Here is a 16,876-nt window from a genome sequence, read left to right as displayed (position 1 = left end):
AGTCTTTAAAAGTCACATTTATCACATTACCATGATAAATTTTCAAGTATCAGAAAACTTTCAAGTTCATGGTGGCAGACACCATGTTCCAAATTCTAATTTTTCTCCTGGAAGTTTAAATTTTATCACTGGCAACAAATGCTGTCAGTTATTTTCCTTGAAGTGACAGGCTTACTTTGTTCATTTGTGGGAAACTATCTGCCAAACACTGAAATCTGAATAATCATAATTTGTCTCTCAGTCATTCTTTCAAGTAAAAATGGCATTTCATGAAAAAAGAGGCTAGTTCAGCTTGGAACTCAAACAATTGCAGAAATGCCTTCCCTGGAGGTGATCATTATACTTAGGGATGTAATGTAAGTACTCTGTATTTCCTGTCTTGCTTGACAGAATGTTGAAAAGATGTACTCAAGATTGAGATTTAGTAGAAATTTGTCGTTTTTACTATGTAATCAAGAATGTTCCAAAGTGGATGTGGAATCTTTTGAAGTGCACATGTGTGGCTAAACTGGCATAGTTTAGCATCACTGCTTTGATGCGGACCATAGTGCGAGCTGTTTAACCCACTATTGCTTTTATACCACCAGCGCGAATGTCACCACAATAAAAGAGATAAATAAGGGGCTGGTGCCCATGGTGCTGGCATCTCCTATGGATGCATGGTTCAAGACTCAGCCATCCCGCTTCCCATCCATCTCCCTGCTAATGGCCTGGAAAAGCAGCAGAGGATAGCTCAAGTCCTTGGGACCCTGCGCCCATATGGGAGACCTGAAAGAAGCTCCTGGCTCCTGGCTTCAGATGAGCCCTCCACTTGACTGTTTCAGCGTTTGGAAAGTGAACCAATGGATGGAAGATCTTTCTTTCTTTTTCCCTCTCTGTAAAATTAATTTTAAAAAGTACAAATAATACTGTATAGTATTATGAAAAGAATCTTAACCCATCCTTGAGAGGGCCTTAGGAATCACCCTGCCTCTAAGGGCTACACTTCCTGAACCATTGTCCTAAGTGGCTTGTCTGTGTTCTCAGGATGTGACCCCAGGCTGTCCTCCTTGAGGACCACGTGTCCCAAGGCATCACTTGACATCTTTAGCTCAATTATAAACACCACAGTCTTTGGCCTCGGGCCTGGAGTAGTAGTCTAGTGGCTAAAGTCCTTACGTTACATCACTGGGATCCCATATGGGTGCCAGTTCATATCCCAGCTGCTCCACTTTCCTTCTAGCTCCCTCCTTGTGGTCTGGGAAAGCAGTGGAAGAGGCCCAAGGCTTTGGGACCCTTTACCCACGTGGGAGACATGTTAGAAGCTCCTGGCTGCTGGATCTTCCATCCTCTGGTTCATTCCCCAAGTGATTGCAATGGCCAGAGCTGAACTGATCCGAGGCCAGGAGTCAGGAGCCTTTAGCTTCTTCCAGGTCTCCCTCACAGGTGCAGGGTCCCAAGGCTTTAGACCGTATTCCACTACTTTCCCAGGCACAAGGAGGGAGCTGGAAGGAAAATGGAGCAAGTAGAATTAGAACTGGTACTCAATATGGTAGCCCAGTACCTGCAAGGAGAAGACTAGCCACTAGGTACCGCACTGGTCCCCAAAATAAAAACATCTTAAAAAAAAAATAAAATGTGAACGAAAGAGCCATATTTATTAAAACACAGAAAGATAGCACATACTCAGATGTTAGTGCAGGCAGCCTCAAGAGAGAATTGTCCTATCTATTTTTCCTGTAACTAGAATAATCTTTTCAAACACAAATATGATCATGCTAAAACCTTGTTTAAACCCTTCAATACTGGTGGGCATTTGGTGCAGCAAGTAACACTCCCCTTGTAATGACTATGTGCCTATTGGAGTGCCTGGTTTATGTCTTGGTTCTGATTCTTACTGTTTTTTTTTAAAAAAGATTTGTTTATTTTTATTGGAAAGTCAGATGTAAAGGGAGGAGGAGAGACAGAGAGAGGAAGATCTTCCATCCGATGATTCACTCCCCAGATGGCATCAATGACCAGAGCTGAGCTGATCCAAAGCCAGGAGCCAGGAGCTCTTCTGGGTCTCCCACGTGGGTGCAGGATCCCAAGGCTTTGGACCGTCCTTGACTGCTTTCCCAGGCCACAAGCAGGGAGCTGAATGGGAAGCAGGGCCGCCGGGATATGAACCAGTGCCCATATGGGATCCTGGCACGTTCAAGGGGAGGACTTTAGCCGCTAGGCCACGGCGCCAGGCCCTGAGTCTTATTCTGATTCAACTTTCTGCTGACATGCACCCTGAGAAGCAGCAGATGATGGCTCAGTATTTGGATGTGGGACACCAGGATGAGGCTCTGGACTCCTGGCTTCTGCCTGAACCAGAACTGACTGTTCAGGTATTTTGAGTGTGAACTAGTGGGCAACAGAGCTCTCTCAGTCTGTTTTTTTCTCTTTCAAATAAAATTAGATTAAGAAAAAGATTAATAAATCCAAATGAAATACTCTTTCATAACTTCTCATTACTGTCAACATAAAGATGAAAATTTTTAACATGATTGAATCCTGCAATCTAGATCAGTTTTTGTTTTGTTTTTAAAGTTTTATCTTTATTTGAAAGGCAGATTTTATAGGGAGAGAGGAGAGACAGAGAGAAATCTTCCATCCACTGGCTCACTCCCCAGATGGCCACAATGGCCAGAGTTGAGATCATCCAAAGCCAGGAGCCAGGAGTTTCTTCTGGGTCTCCCACACTACAGGGTTCCAAGGCCTTGGAGAATTCTCCACTGCCTTACAGGCCATTACAGGGAGCTGGATTGGAAATGGAGCAGCCAGGATATGAACCAGCAACCATTTGGGATCCTGGTGTCTCAGACAGCAGCTTAATATGATAAGCCACAGTGCCAGCCTAACTGGCACTGAAAAGTTTTCTTGGTTTGTATTTACAGTCTGTTTGTGTCTCTTCCTGATAAGATTCTAAGTTTCATGAGAGCAGAGACAGCTACTTAGTAGACATGTGTAAAATGTTTGTCAAGTCTGTGATGAATTGAGGCCTAAGACAGCCACTCTGAGCATGGACTAGACACAGAAAAAATAAGTCTTCTCTCCTGTGCCCTCAAGTTGGTGGAAGGCCTATTTTTATTTTTATTGTCTCATGGCATTTCAAAGAAAAACGCTACCTTGTCCCAGGCATTCCATCACAATGTCCTCCTAAGTATGAGGGTACATTTATCTTCCTTTTGACATAGGAGCCATCTCTGCTCCCTATTACTCATCCTGCCAGTGGCTCTTAAAGAGGGTTAGTTTGCAATCCTGGCCCTCAGGTTTATGTGAGAGGAGACTCCGTCTCTCTTTATTTCAGATGCTTGACCAGGAGGCCCTTTGAGCAACAGAGAACAAAACACAGTTGGGACCTGATGCAGTAGCCTGGCAGCTAAAGTCCTTGCCATGCACATGCCAGGATCCGATATGGGTGCTGGTTCATATCCCGGAAGCCCTGCTTCCCATCCAGCTCTCTGCTTGTGGCCTGGGAAAGCAGTAGAGGACGGCCCAAAGCCTTGGGACCCTGCACCTGTGAGGGAGACCCGGAAGAGGCTTTGGGCTCCTGACTTCGGATCAGCTCAGCTCTGATCTGAATTAGTGGACAGAAGATCTTCCTCTCTCTGTCTCCTCCTGTCTGTATGTCTGACTTTGCAATAAAAATAAATTAATCTTTAAAACACAGACAGGCCTGCTTGAGGTCTGCAGGTTCCATCACATCTACATACTCGCCCAACCACGGATTGAAAATATTCTTAAAAAACTGTGTTTTAATATCTATGGACTTTTTCTTTTCTCTTTTTTTCCCTAAGATATATTTATTCATTTGAGAGTCTGAGAGAGATACACAGAAATCATCTTCCCACTGGTTTACTGCCCAAGAGCTCACAAGAGCCAGGGCTGAGCCAGGCTGGACCACCATCTGGGTCTCACATGTGTGTGGCACGAACCCGGGACTTGATCATCATTCACTGCCGTCCCAGGCACATTTGCAGGGAGCTGCACAGAAGTGGAACAGCGGGGACTTGAACTGGCACATTCACATGGAAAGCTGGCATCACAGGGAGTGACTTTTAAAAAAAGATTTATTTATTTTCATTGCAAAGTTAGATATGCAGAGAGGAGGAGGAGAGAGAGGAAAATCTTCCATTCATTGATTCACTCACCAAGAGGCTGCAACAATTGGAGCTGAGTCAATCTGAAGCCAAGAGTCAGGAGCTTCTTTTGGGTCTCCCATGTGGGTGCAGGGTCCCAAGGCTTTGAACCATCCTCAACTGCTTTCCCAGGCCACAAACAGGGACTTGGATGGGAAACAAGGCCAGGATTTGAACCGACACCCATATGGGATCCTGACGCATTCAAGGTAAGTACTTAGCTGCTGGGCCACTATGCTGGGCCCAGGTTGTGACTTAATCTGTTGCACAATGCCAGTCCCAGACAATTTTTTTCTTGTCATGTACCCCTGAACAATGCAGTATAACATTTGTTTACGTAACATTTATTTTGTATTAGGTGTTATAAATAATCTGGAGATGATTGAAATTATACAGGAGAGGCTGTTGTGGTAACGTATCAAACTAACCCTCTACCTGCGGTGCCAGCATCCCATTTGGGTACCAGTTCTAGTCTCGGCTGCAGCACCCTGCTAATGGCCTGGGAAAGCAGGGAGGATGACATAAAAACCTTGGGTCCCTACATGCACCTGGGAGACCCAGAAGAAGCTCCTGGCTGTCAGCTGTGGACCAACCCAGCTCTGGCCATTTGGGAAGTGAACCAACAGGTGGAAGATCTGTCTGTCTCTTCTCTCTGTAACTCTGATTTTCAAGTATGCTAAATGAATCTTTTAAAAATGAAGTGTGTAGGACTGACCCTACAAATAAACGCAGGAAGCATGGAGGTAAACAACCCAGAAGAGGCTTTGGAAAGTGACCCACTGGCATACATTTGGCTCGGGTTGGGGGCAGACCAGGCTGAGTCAGTTCACATCATCTGCTGGCAAGTCTGAGCGCTGGAACTGTGTGGGGGCCTGGCCATGTTTGGTTGCGATAAAAAAAACAGTACAAAACACAAAACGCCAAGGCAAAATGGCCTGTGCCAGTAGGGAATGCAGCACCCAACCAGCACACCTCCCACTGGTTTAGGTGAGGGACTAGTGTGTGATGGGCAGAGCCGGGGAGAGCTGCAATACTCATTGGTTCCAATGGAGGTCGGGGCTCAGGATAGATCCAACCCAGGGGTTACAACCACCAGCTGATCGGAGTGATGGACTGTGGTGGGCACTGTGCTTACTAGTAGTACATGTAGGAGCCTGGACTGGGAATGCCTCAAAGTTTCTGTGGGGATTCCCCTGAACAAAATGGAGGAATCAAAACATTAACCAAGAAAAGATGGAAGATGGAGTAGATCAATCAACCACCTTAGCTATATGCTTGCAGCAGAAAACTGAACAAGGGGAAACTCTAAGATAGACTATGTCAATCAGTGGACTCTGCACCAGCCTCATCGTACCTGGACTGTTGCTGATGATATGTTGGAGCTTCTAATTGATCGAGGTGACGCTCTGCTGGCTCTGCCTTCAAACCTGAGAGGGCCTCCCTAAGAGGCCGTTGAACTTGACAGTGGGATGCTGGATTCTGTATGGTGTGAGCTTGTAATTAGGGAATCCCAACGGAACCTGAGCTGTGGTTATGCATCATGGTGAAGGAATTCACCATGGGGGAAGGGTTTGGGGTGAAGGGGGGAGAATCCCAGTACCTATGAAATTGTGTCATGTAATACAATGTAATTAATGAATAAAAAAAATGAAGTGTGTAGGAAAGGAGATTGTGGTGCAGCAGTTTAAAGCATGTCTTTCAGCGCTGGGATTCCATAATGGAGTACTTGGTTTCACTACCAGCTGCTCTGTTGCTGATTCCACTTATTGATAATGTTCCTGGGAAGGCAGCTGAAAATTGCCCAGTATTTGGGTACCTGCAACCCTTATGTGAGACTTGGTTGGAGCTCCTGGCTCTTGTCTTTAGCCTAACCAAGCCCCACTGTTGTGGCCATTTGAGGTGCAAACCAGCAGGTAAAAGATCTCTCTCTCTCTCTTTCTCTCTCTTTCCCCTTCAATCTTCCCCTCTGCCTTTCTAATACATTTATTGTTTACCTGTTTATTTATACCATATGAATGAGTTTTAAATGAAAGACTGGCACTGTGTTTTAAATGAAACACTGCCTTAACCTGTGCTACTGTCCAATAAATAGCAAGTTTTTTTAAGTATTCATTTTTGTTTGAATGAGTTAGAGAGAGAGAAGGAGAGACATAGAGAGAAATCTCCCAATTGCTGGTTCACTCCCCAAATGGCTGCAGTTGTCTGAGTTGTGCTGATACGTAGCTAGAAGCCAGGAGGCTCTTTGCATTTCCCATGTGGGTGCAGGTACCCAAGGACTTGGACCAGTTTCTGCCAACCTCCCAGACTACCACTCGGGAGCTGGATCTTGAACTGGCACCGATATGCAATGCTGGAGCAGAAGGCAAAGGCTTAGTACGTTATGCCACACTGCTGGCCCCATCAATATTTTATTTATTCATTTATTATTTTCCATGATGCAGTTTTATAAGTATAAGGGTTCATCCCTCCTCCTCCCCTTACCAGCTTAGCTTTCTGATATTTACATGTATCATGACATGGTAAGTATAGGAAAAGATAGAAAACATAATATCATAATGTAAAGGTACATTTGTAAGTTACATTGGGAGTTCTACTTTTGTTCAGGAGTAGAGACACATACCGTATAGTATATTTTACTTCCAAGTGTGCTGATCTCCCTTACACAGTTCACATATAAATATATCTGTGTGTGTCTGTGTGCGTATTGTATTTTGTGTATTAGTTGTATCAGGGAGAACATATGATACTTGTCCTTTGAGACTGGCTTACTTCGTTTAGCACGTAAACATGATTTCCAGCTGGGACCATTTTGTTGCAGATGATAAGACTTCATTCCTTTTTATGGTTGAGTAGTATTTTATAGAGTAAATGTACCATAGTTTCTTTATCCGTCCCTCTGTTGATTGGCATTTTACCTCCCAATGAATATTTAAAAAATAAAAACTAAATTATACAGAAGACTCTGTATAGATTATATGCAAATAATAAACCACTGTGTATAAGGGATTTGAGATTTTGGTTTTCATATCTTTAGGGAGTCCTGGAACTCCATGAATTCTGAGACATGGCTGTGTGGCATTTCTTCCAGAAGGGTAGGGAGACAAACCATCACATAGTAAACACTCACTGTATGCTTTGTTTTTTAAATTCATTCTTTTAAAAAATCCTGTGAGTTACGAATTGCTGTCAAATTTGTGTAAATAAGAAAGCAGTTGAGGTCCAGAGAAGTGAAATGAGTTCTAAGTAACACAGTATAATGTGTTGGGTCCATTTGCCTACTCACCCCACAGTTCCCATCTATGGGAAACCACCAGCCAAAGCATTGCAGTAGGCCATATTATATACCAGATGATATAACCCCCACCCAATATGTTAAACCATCACTTAGTTATTCCTGTTCTCTTCCGTGCTGGCTGATTAGGCCAACAGGAGGTTCTAATCTAAGGCCTGTCAGTCTAGGGGGACTGGCCAGTTACCTCTGACTTATGGCTTGATGTACAAAAATGAGCTGGGGCAATAGGATTCCGTCTCTTAGAAATCTCAACCCAATGCAGTGAGTTCCCCAGCAATGAGCATATATTGGAATAGGAGCAACCAAGTCCACTGGGGCTGCATCAAACTCAGGCCTGGCTGATCAGAGAAGGAAGGGACGAAGGTCTAGTCACTGAAGAGTTTTCATTCCTCATTCCTCCCCAGCTTGAGCACATGTCCTATGGCTTTCCTTAAAACCTCCTCACATCATGCATTTGCTACTGATTTTCTGTGCTTGGGCTAACACAAGGTGTCTTCCCACCCCCTCTCCCAATTCATGGGATTGAGAATGGAGATTTTAAATCCTCAGGAGCAGGTGTTATGATACAAAAAGTTAAGCCACTTCCTGGAACACCTGAATCCCTTTTCAAAATGCTGGATGAGTACTGACTCCTCTGCTTCTGGTCTAGTTCCTACTGATGCATCCTGGAAGACCGTGAATGATAATTCAAGTACTTAGGCCATCTTTGTGGGTGACCCACGTGGAGTTCCTGGCTCTTGGCTTTGGCCTGACCCAGTCCTGGCTATTACAGGTATTTGGGGAGTGGGCCAACAGATAGGAGATCTTTGTCTCTTTCTCTTACACAGAGGGGAGTCAGTGTTTAATGGGTACAGAGTCTCAGTGTGAGAAAATGAAAACGTTCAACTATCTAATAGTTGATAGTGAAGTATTAAATATACCAGATCTGCATACTTTATTTTTAAAGATTTATTTTACTTTTATTGAAAGTTGGATGTATAGAAAGGAAGATCTTCCGTCTGATAATTCACTCCCCAAGCAGCCGTAATGGACAGAGCTAAGCCAATCCAAAGCCAGGAGCCAGGAGCCTCTTCCAGGTCTCTCTCACAGGTGCAGGATCCCAAAGCTTTGGGCCATCCTCGAGTGCTTTCCCAGGACACAAGCAGGGAGTTGGTTGGGAAGTGGAGCAGTGGGGAATATGAACTGATGCCCATTTGGGATGCTGGTTGGATGCAAAATGAGGACTTTAGCCACTAAGCTACCATCCTGGGCCCAGAACTGCATGCTGTAAAAGGTTAAGGTAATAACACATTTTTTGAAAATGACTAAAATTATAACTTGCCTTGCCTTGGGCATCCCATGTGGCCAGTGCTTTATAAATGGTGAATTTTCTATCTTTATCCCTACTACAGGAGCTCAAGTCAAGTCAATCCTAGTGTCCTTAACCTAAGGCACCATCCTCTTCTCCAAGACCTTGTGGCACAGAGAGTGCCCTGTCCCCAAGAACTTGAGTTTTTCAGAATGATGAAATTAGGTCTCCAGCTTTGGGAGATCAGGACACTTAGAAGCTGAGCACATTCCATGCCAGAGGTCAGGACTTGAAGGGGCTAGAAGACAGGAAGGCTGGGTCTAAGCCTTGTCCAGGCTCTGGGATGCCAGGGCAGAAGACAGTGTCCAGGGCTGTTGAGGGCCCTCCCTTCTGGAGAGAGAAGCACCAGGAAGCTCCTCATCTGACAGAGGTGGGTGGTTTGAGTGCATCTCTGCTGGAAATTCCAGAGCTTGTGTCCTATGGAAGGGCTTCTTCCTTTCTAACCATCACTTTTCTAATCACATCACTAGCAGTGCTCATTCTATGCTGTGTGGAGCTGGCCTGCTGCCCCCATCCATTCCTCCAAGCAACCCACTGTTTCCCCTAAGCCAGTGCCCATGCTAATGTGATAATGCCATGATAATAGCTAGGAGATGGCTTCAGCTAACTGCTTAGACCTTCGGAAGTGGCTTCCAAGGTTTGGACTTAATTTTCCCTGGCGAGGAGGCAGTCAGGGCCCAGGGATGGAGCACAAGGCGCTGACTGGGAAATTGGATCTGGGAAAGCACTGAGGGGGAAAATTGGAAGTATCAGAATTTCCCAGGTTGCTGTTCCACAGGGGCCAAACATCGTTAGCAGCAGCACTAAATATGATCCAGGAGAGTCAGGCCTGGCTGATCACCGGCCAAGGCAGCCCTTGAGAGTGGCCCCAGGCATCAGTAGGGCAGAAGCAGAGTCCCGGGGAGGCTGGCGCTCTGCAGCAGCTGGAGGGATTTGGGAGCAAGAGGACTATAGGCTCTTCCGGACACATGAAGAAGGGGAGCTGGGTGGGTTCACATGCTGTGTGCCTCAGTGTCCTTTAAAATGCTAGCTCTCATAGGAAGCCTGGAAGTTAGTTGCTGTTTCTACCTGCTAGGAGTTCAGTTATCCAAATCTGTGTATCCTCTTTTCCCATTTTCTCTTGTCCCCAGTGCTCCCCAGAAAATTCTTGTCAGTATTACCAGTGACTTATGTGTTGTCACTTGCAGGTATTCTTAGTCCTCATCTTACTTATCCCAACAGCAGCGCTCAATATAGATGGTCACTTGTTCCTATCCTCCCCCCATCTTTTTTTTTTTTTTTTAGATCAGTTACTTATTTGAAAGGCAGAGTGAGAAAGAATCTTCTATCCACTAATTTGTTCCTCAAATGCATAAACCAGCTAGGGTTGGGCCAGGACAAAGCCAGTAACCAGGAACTCCAGCAGGTTTGTTATATGGGTGGCAGGAATCCAAGGATTTGGGTCGTCTATGATCTCTCAGGCTTATTAGCAGGAAACAGTATCAGAAGTGTAAAGTAGCTGCAACTTGAAACAGGTACTTCAGTAGGGAATATGAGCATCCTAAGCAATGGCTAAACTTGCTGTGCCCAGTTGTTCCTTTTGAGAAACTGTCCATGTTTGTCCTGTGTGATATTCCTTTCTCAGTTCTCCTATGTCTCTGTCACTAGCTTCTCATCTTCCTCTTCTCTGGAATGCTTCAGGACTGTTCTTACCCCTTTTCTTTCTATCCTTTCACCCTCTAACCTAATTAACCTCATCTGGTACTGCTTTTTTTTTTGAAATTTATTAAAAAAAAATCTGTTTGGGGATCCAGCGCTGTGGCCTAGCAGCTAAAGTCCTCGCCTTGAATGCGTCAGGATCCTATATGGGCGCCGGTTCTAATCCTGGCAGCTCCACTTCCCGTCCAGCTCCCTGCTTGTGGCCTGGGAAAGCAGTAGAGGATGGCCCAATGCATTGGGACCCTGCACCTGCATGGAAGACCCGGAAGAGGTTCCTGGTTCCCGGCTTTGGATCGGCGCAGCATCGGCCGTTGTGGCTCACTTGGGGAGTGAATCATCGGATGGAAGATCTTCCTCTCTGTCTCTCCTCCTCTCTGTATATCTGACTTTGTATTAAAATAAATAAATCTTAAAAAAAAAAAGCAGCACAGTGCCTAGCTGTGCTGAACCCTCAAGAGTATGAGCTGAGCACAATCCTTCATGCTTTTCCTTTCCAACTTTTGCCTCTCAGGGTGACTTCCACAAAGAAAAGTAGCAAGAAGAAAGGCCACTGTGTCATTAGTGATGTGGTGACTAACAGTGCACCTCCTACATGGATTGGCCTTTAGGAAGTGTACCCCAGGACAATAGCCTAGTCGCTAAAATCCTTGCTTTGCATGTGATAGGGTCCCATATGGGTGCTGGTTTGTATCAAGGCTTCTCCACTTCCCTGCAGCTTTTTGTTTGTGGCCTGGGAAAGCAGTTGAGGATGACCCAAAGCCTTGTGACCCTGCAGCTGCGTGGGAGACCAAGAAGAAGTTCCTGGTTCTTGGCTTTGGATTGGCTCGACTCCGGCTGTTGAGACCATTTGGGGAGTAAACCAGCAGATTGAAGATCTTTCTTTTATGTCTCCTTCTCTCTGTAAATCTGGCTTTCTAATAAAACAAATAAATTTAAAAGAAGAAGAAGAAGTGTGCCCCAGGTCAACACTGTGGAATAGTAAGCTGCCACCTATAGTGCTAGGATTCCATAGGGTTACTGGCTCAAGACCAGGAGTCTCCAGTTCCAATCCAGTTCTCTGCTAATGTGCCTGGGAAAGCAGTGGAGAATGACCCAAGTGATTAGGCTCCTACACCCACATGGGAGTTCCTGGCTTCTAACTTGAGCCTGGCCTAACCTCAACATTGTGGTCATTTGGATAGTGAACCACCAGATGGAATCTCTCTCTCTCTTCCTCCCTCCCCCTCTCTCTTTCTCTGTGACACTTTCAAATAAATAAATAAGTAAATAAAAAAAATAAGAATCATGCCCTCATACACTCATAGATTTGAAATTTGTTGTGAAGGTAATGGAGACCAGATGTGCCCATTGATATTAGGCTTAACACAGCTATCTGGGCCAAAGGAATGAGAATGGTCAATTCTGCATCCAGGTCAGCTTGTCCAGGAAATGTGAGGATGGAGATTCACCAAACAGCCTCTCTGCTTGGGTTACTTGAGTATCCATCACCACTTTCAGTGTGAATGAGAACTAACTGTTGATTAAAGTAATAAAACTGAAGAAAAATAGTGAAACTATGACTTGAAAGTTGCAGATCTTGCATCTATTCATACTTCATTGGTTAGCATTTTGTCACCTGGCCATACTGGGCTGCAAGTGTTACTGGTAATGTCCTGTTTCTCAGCAACCACATATCCACCTAAATATTGAAGGAGAGCTGAACTTGGTGGGACAACTCTGGCTGTTCTATGGTTTTTTAGTTTTTTTTCTTTTTTTTTTTTTTAAAGATTTGTTTATTTTTATTGGAAAGGCAACTCAGATTAATAGAGAGAAGGAGAAACAAAGATAATCACCTGTTGATTTACTCCCCAAATAGTCACAACTGATGGAGCTGAACTGATCCAAAGCCAGGAGCTTCTTCTGAGTTTCCCATGCAGGTGCATGGTCCCAAGGCTTTGGGCCATCCTCTCCTGCTTTCCCAGGCCACAAACAGGGAGCTGGACGGGAAGTGAAGCAGCAGGGATATGAACTGTGCCCATATGGGATCCCGGTGCTTACAAGGTAAAGTTTTAGACACTGAACCATTGCACTGTTCCCTCTTAAGTAGTTTTCTGATTCTGCAATAGCCAGAGAAGCTCTGTTTAATCAGAATATATCACATATATGCATATGACATTCCAATAACTAACCATCTCACTCAGAAATAAAGCTACAAAGTAGGCATTGTGGCTCAGCAGCTTAAGCTCTTGCTTGGGTCACCTGCATCCCATATTGAGGTGTCTCTGCTTCTGATTCACCCTCCATGGAAGCAGAAGATGACTCAAGTACTCAGGTCCTGCCACCTCTATTGAAAACCCAAATAGATTTCCTGGCTGCTGGCTTTAGCCTGGGCCAGCCCTGGCTATTGTAAGGATTCGGGGAGTAAACCAGCAGATGGAAGATTCTTTCTCTCTCTTTCTTTTCTCTGCTGCTCTTTCAAAAAAAGAATCCTAAAAAATCCTACCCTTATAACAGAGTTAATGGTGTGCAAGTGACTAAGCACAATAAATCTTGCTAGTCATAGATTCCAGCGTCACTGGGCCTCATTATGGTTAATAAAACACTAGGATCCTTTTACACAATGCTTTGTCTCCTTCAGATTGCAGCCAGATTGTTTTGCAGCTACTCACTCAGACAGTGTATCATGTTATGTTCCACCCATGCTAAGATCAAGCCATCAGTTTTCCTTTAACATGTTTCTCAAGAAACTGTGTTGATGTTTAATAGTTATGTTTAAAAAATGTATCTTATTACTGGACCCACAGCTGTTTCAGCATTTGGTTGTCTAATCCTGACCTCCTACTTTGAATTGCTGCCAAGCATGATTTCCCTTTATGAAATACTGAAAAATCTTAAGCTACCCTTACTCAGATGGCAGTATTTGAAACATCTGCTATCCTTCTCATCCTCTAGTAGATTGTTAAACTTTCTGTTTGCTTTATCCTCAAACCTTTGTCCAGCACCATTGACAAAGACAGACTTTCGGTAACAACATCATCTACAAGATCTTGCATGATATGAGCTCCAGTTTCCCTTGGCCTTCTACTCCTCTCCCCGTTGCTCAATCCACTCCAGACATGCTGGACTCCTTGAAAAATGCCTCCTCTGTTAATCCCTCTGCCTGGAGCACTCTTACTCAGACAGCTCCTTCCTAACGCCTTTGTCTCCTTCAGGAATCTGCAGGAATGCCACCTGCGCAGAGGGCTTTTCTTTACCTCTTTTCCCACCATCCCTGGTCCCGTTACTGAAGCTGTTATTACTGCTAAAGTATTACACACTTACATACCTTACTAGTGCTCCCCTCTACCGGGGTGTATGACCTGGGGTGCAGGTATGCCATCCATGCTAACTGAATTAGTGAATGGAGGAAGATGACAGTGCATGGTACAAAGGCTGTAGAATGGAGCTTCTTGCTTGGTCATTATAGAAAGACCATTTCTTTTTTTTTTAATATGTATTTTTTTATTTTGATAATCTTACATAGTTGATTAAGGCACAAAGGGTCAAGGGTTACCAGAAAGTGGGTAAGACCATTGTTTCCACACTAATATCATTTTTTCCCCTGTATCTGAGGTAAGGGAAGAAACAAAGGGAGAAGCCCCACCCAGCCTCCCACCCATTCCAGGTCCCTGATGTGCGGCATGCTCCGAGGGTCCTGCTCAAGGAGTTTTGATAGTTCAACAGGTCTGAATGGCTGCCAATATTGCTGTTCCAAGCACGATGAAATCTATTCAGAATCCACTGGCTGACGTAGTTTCTTCATGGTTAGGGTTCTGAGATCAGCAGTTCAGTTGGAGGGATCTCCAAAGAAACTTTGTCTGAGGTGATCCCAGACCTGATTCTTGTGTGTGCTCAGAAAGGCCCATTTCTTGATCTCTGTTGTAGTTTCAGTTTACAAATAGGCTGCTTAGTTTGCTTTATCACATATTCATTATGCATCTAAAATATTACATATCCTAGATGGATAGTAGATATAAAAGGAGAACAAGCCACACACCAACACTGGCCCTCAGAAAACCTATGCATTGGTTAGGAGCCCAGATTTTGTTCTTTGCTTTTTCTGCTGTCTTTATAAGTATGACCATCAGGCATGCCATAAAATAAAGATCAGGTAAAAACTGATCTTTTGGGGAGGTAACCCCGTGCTAATGTAGCCTGGATGGAGGTGGAGGAGGAAAGAATTTTAAGGGAGGCTGGCTGTTATAGTCTTAAGATTACAGTGGGCTTTTTATTTTTCACTTGGAGAAGGTTCCCACTCACTGCTGGTGGGCTCAAGAAACAATATGAACCATTTCTCACTGGATGAGGTAGAAAGTCGTGAGAGTGGTATCCTGGCTAGAGGTTTGAGAGAAGTCGAGGGGAGAGCTGGAAGTGTCAGCAGACCCCAGCTGGAGGCAGAGGCAGCTGAGAAAAACTGGTGTTAAACAGGAGATAAATTACCTGAAATGGTTGCTTCCCATCCTTTCCTGCTCTGGGCAAAATGCAAAAAGGTCATGGTTGGTTTTTTTTTCCCCAGACTCCTCCAAGCTGGGCCACTTAGACATTGCTCTGACATTTACAACCAGAGAAGATCAGAGGCTTCCTCTGAAGCCTGGCTCTGGCCTTCCACATTAGAAAAGTTCCATTTTCCCCCCTTTGAACAAAGCTGCTTATTGCATGCCCTCCTGATTCTTCCTGCTCTTTGCATTCCTCTTCCTTCTGAGGAGAAGGGCCAAGAGCATTAATTGTCAGAAGTGTGTAGGAACTACAGGGGTAGCTTGTTGTGCCAGGTCTGGCTGTTGCCACACCCTGAGTTTCTGATTCAATAGTTCTGGGTTAGGTCTGAACATTGACATTTCTGGCAAACTCTTAGTTTCTGCTGCCAGTGTAGGCCACATTGGTAAAACCACTGGCCTAGAGCAATTAATCCAAGTGTAAAGGTCCCATCTGCAGGTCTTTTCTCCCACACGCCAACTAAGGGAAAGAGGGCTTGAGTTATCACAGAATCATTCAAATTGGGTATCAAAGACTTCCTGGCCATCATGGGTACTGGCCAATGCAGTCCTGGATACCTACCCTCTACCACCATGTAAGTCTTTGAGAATCTGTTCCACTCACCTATATCTGGGTGAATAAAGACTGTTCTCTCCTGCCATCACCTTTTTCCTGTGCAGAGAATCCCTGCACCTAAGAATTGCAGAATCTTGTAGGGCAAACAGCAGATGTAGAGTTAGTGGAGGGAAACTCCTTCTAATCTAAACCTCTATAAACTCATAATAAATTTAAGTAAGTTCCTCTTTTAAAAAAGATTTATTTTTCTTTTATTTGAAAGAGTTACAGAGAGAGGACAGAGTTCGACAAATGGACAGATATTGGAAATGGAGTGGCTGGGACTTGAACTGGTGTCTATGTGGGATGCTGATGTTGCTGGTGGAAGTTTAGTCTGTTATGCCATAATGCCAGCCCCATGACTATATCTTAGAGATTAAAATATTTGTTTTCTTCCTGGGTTCTGTTCATGCTGATGTCTGGGAAACCAATTGTGCTAAATGTCCCCAAACTATTAGCAACCCAGCATGGGACTCTCTAATCAGGCTCCTTAATGGCAGCCCTGTGAAGAGTGAAGTTGTGAGTGTCTGTACTGGCTTTCCAGGCCTCAGCTAGAAAGGAAGCATCTAGATAAAAATCAGGATCCAGATAGGCTCAGAGGTACCTTGAGAAGATTCGTGCCAGTTTAGAGATCAACCTGTTGATAACCTGTCCTCCACCTCTGCTTTTGTTGAATGATAGAATAGGCTCCTGTTCACTTTGACTGAAGCAGCAAGACTCCACATGTAGCTTTTTCTCAAATTAGACACACTGCAGCATATTCCTGTCCCAATGGTCCTCATTCAATGTTTACTGAATATCTGTTCATGAATGACTTTCTATCACATCACCTGCCTCCCCCTTCAAAATCCAGAAGCCTGTGCTGTATTCCAGGGGTTGGGAACATCAGGCCTGAAGGTCACATAAGGGACATACCCTTGTCATGCCAACTAGTAACTCTCCTGCTTGGAAATTTGACAGAAATCTGTCATGATTTCTCAGAACTTAGTTGTACTTTGGTGACATGGAATTTCAGCATAAATAATTCCATTCTGGTTTGGTCAGTTAAGCCCAGTATTGGAGGAGCTCCATCCACACCAATAGATAAACAGAGACAGGTTAAGCCACCACATGAGACAGTCATGCTGAGGTCCCAGTTTCAGTCCAGTCTCCTCCACTTTCCATCCTGCTTACTGCTAATGCATCGTGGGAGGCAGTAGATGATGGCTGAACAACTTAGCTCCCCTGCCACCCATGTGAGAGACCTAGATGGAGTTCAGGGTTTGAGCCTGGTCTAGTCCCAGG

General features: G+C 44.6%; 1 long non-coding RNA gene across 5 annotated transcripts in view; it reads left to right on the top strand.

The window, feature by feature from the left end:
* LOC131482590 (uncharacterized) overlaps positions 1-16,876 on the top strand; it is a 109,368-nt gene that overhangs the window by 42,699 nt on the left and 49,793 nt on the right. The window contains exon 4 of one of the 5 annotated variants that reach the window (XR_009247133.1): positions 3,807-3,907. The exons of the other annotated variants lie outside the window; for them this stretch is intronic. This is a non-coding gene — a long non-coding RNA (uncharacterized LOC131482590). Of the gene's footprint in view, positions 1-3,806; positions 3,908-16,876 lie in introns of those variants that run through there. 5 annotated transcript variants of the gene reach the window in all.

This window comes from Ochotona princeps, chromosome 19 (genome assembly GCF_030435755.1).
Source record: "Ochotona princeps isolate mOchPri1 chromosome 19, mOchPri1.hap1, whole genome shotgun sequence".
NCBI lineage: Eukaryota > Metazoa > Chordata > Mammalia > Lagomorpha > Ochotonidae > Ochotona > Ochotona princeps.
The sequence above is the reverse complement of the archived record's forward strand: the minus strand, read 5'-3'. Positions and strand labels throughout refer to the sequence as shown.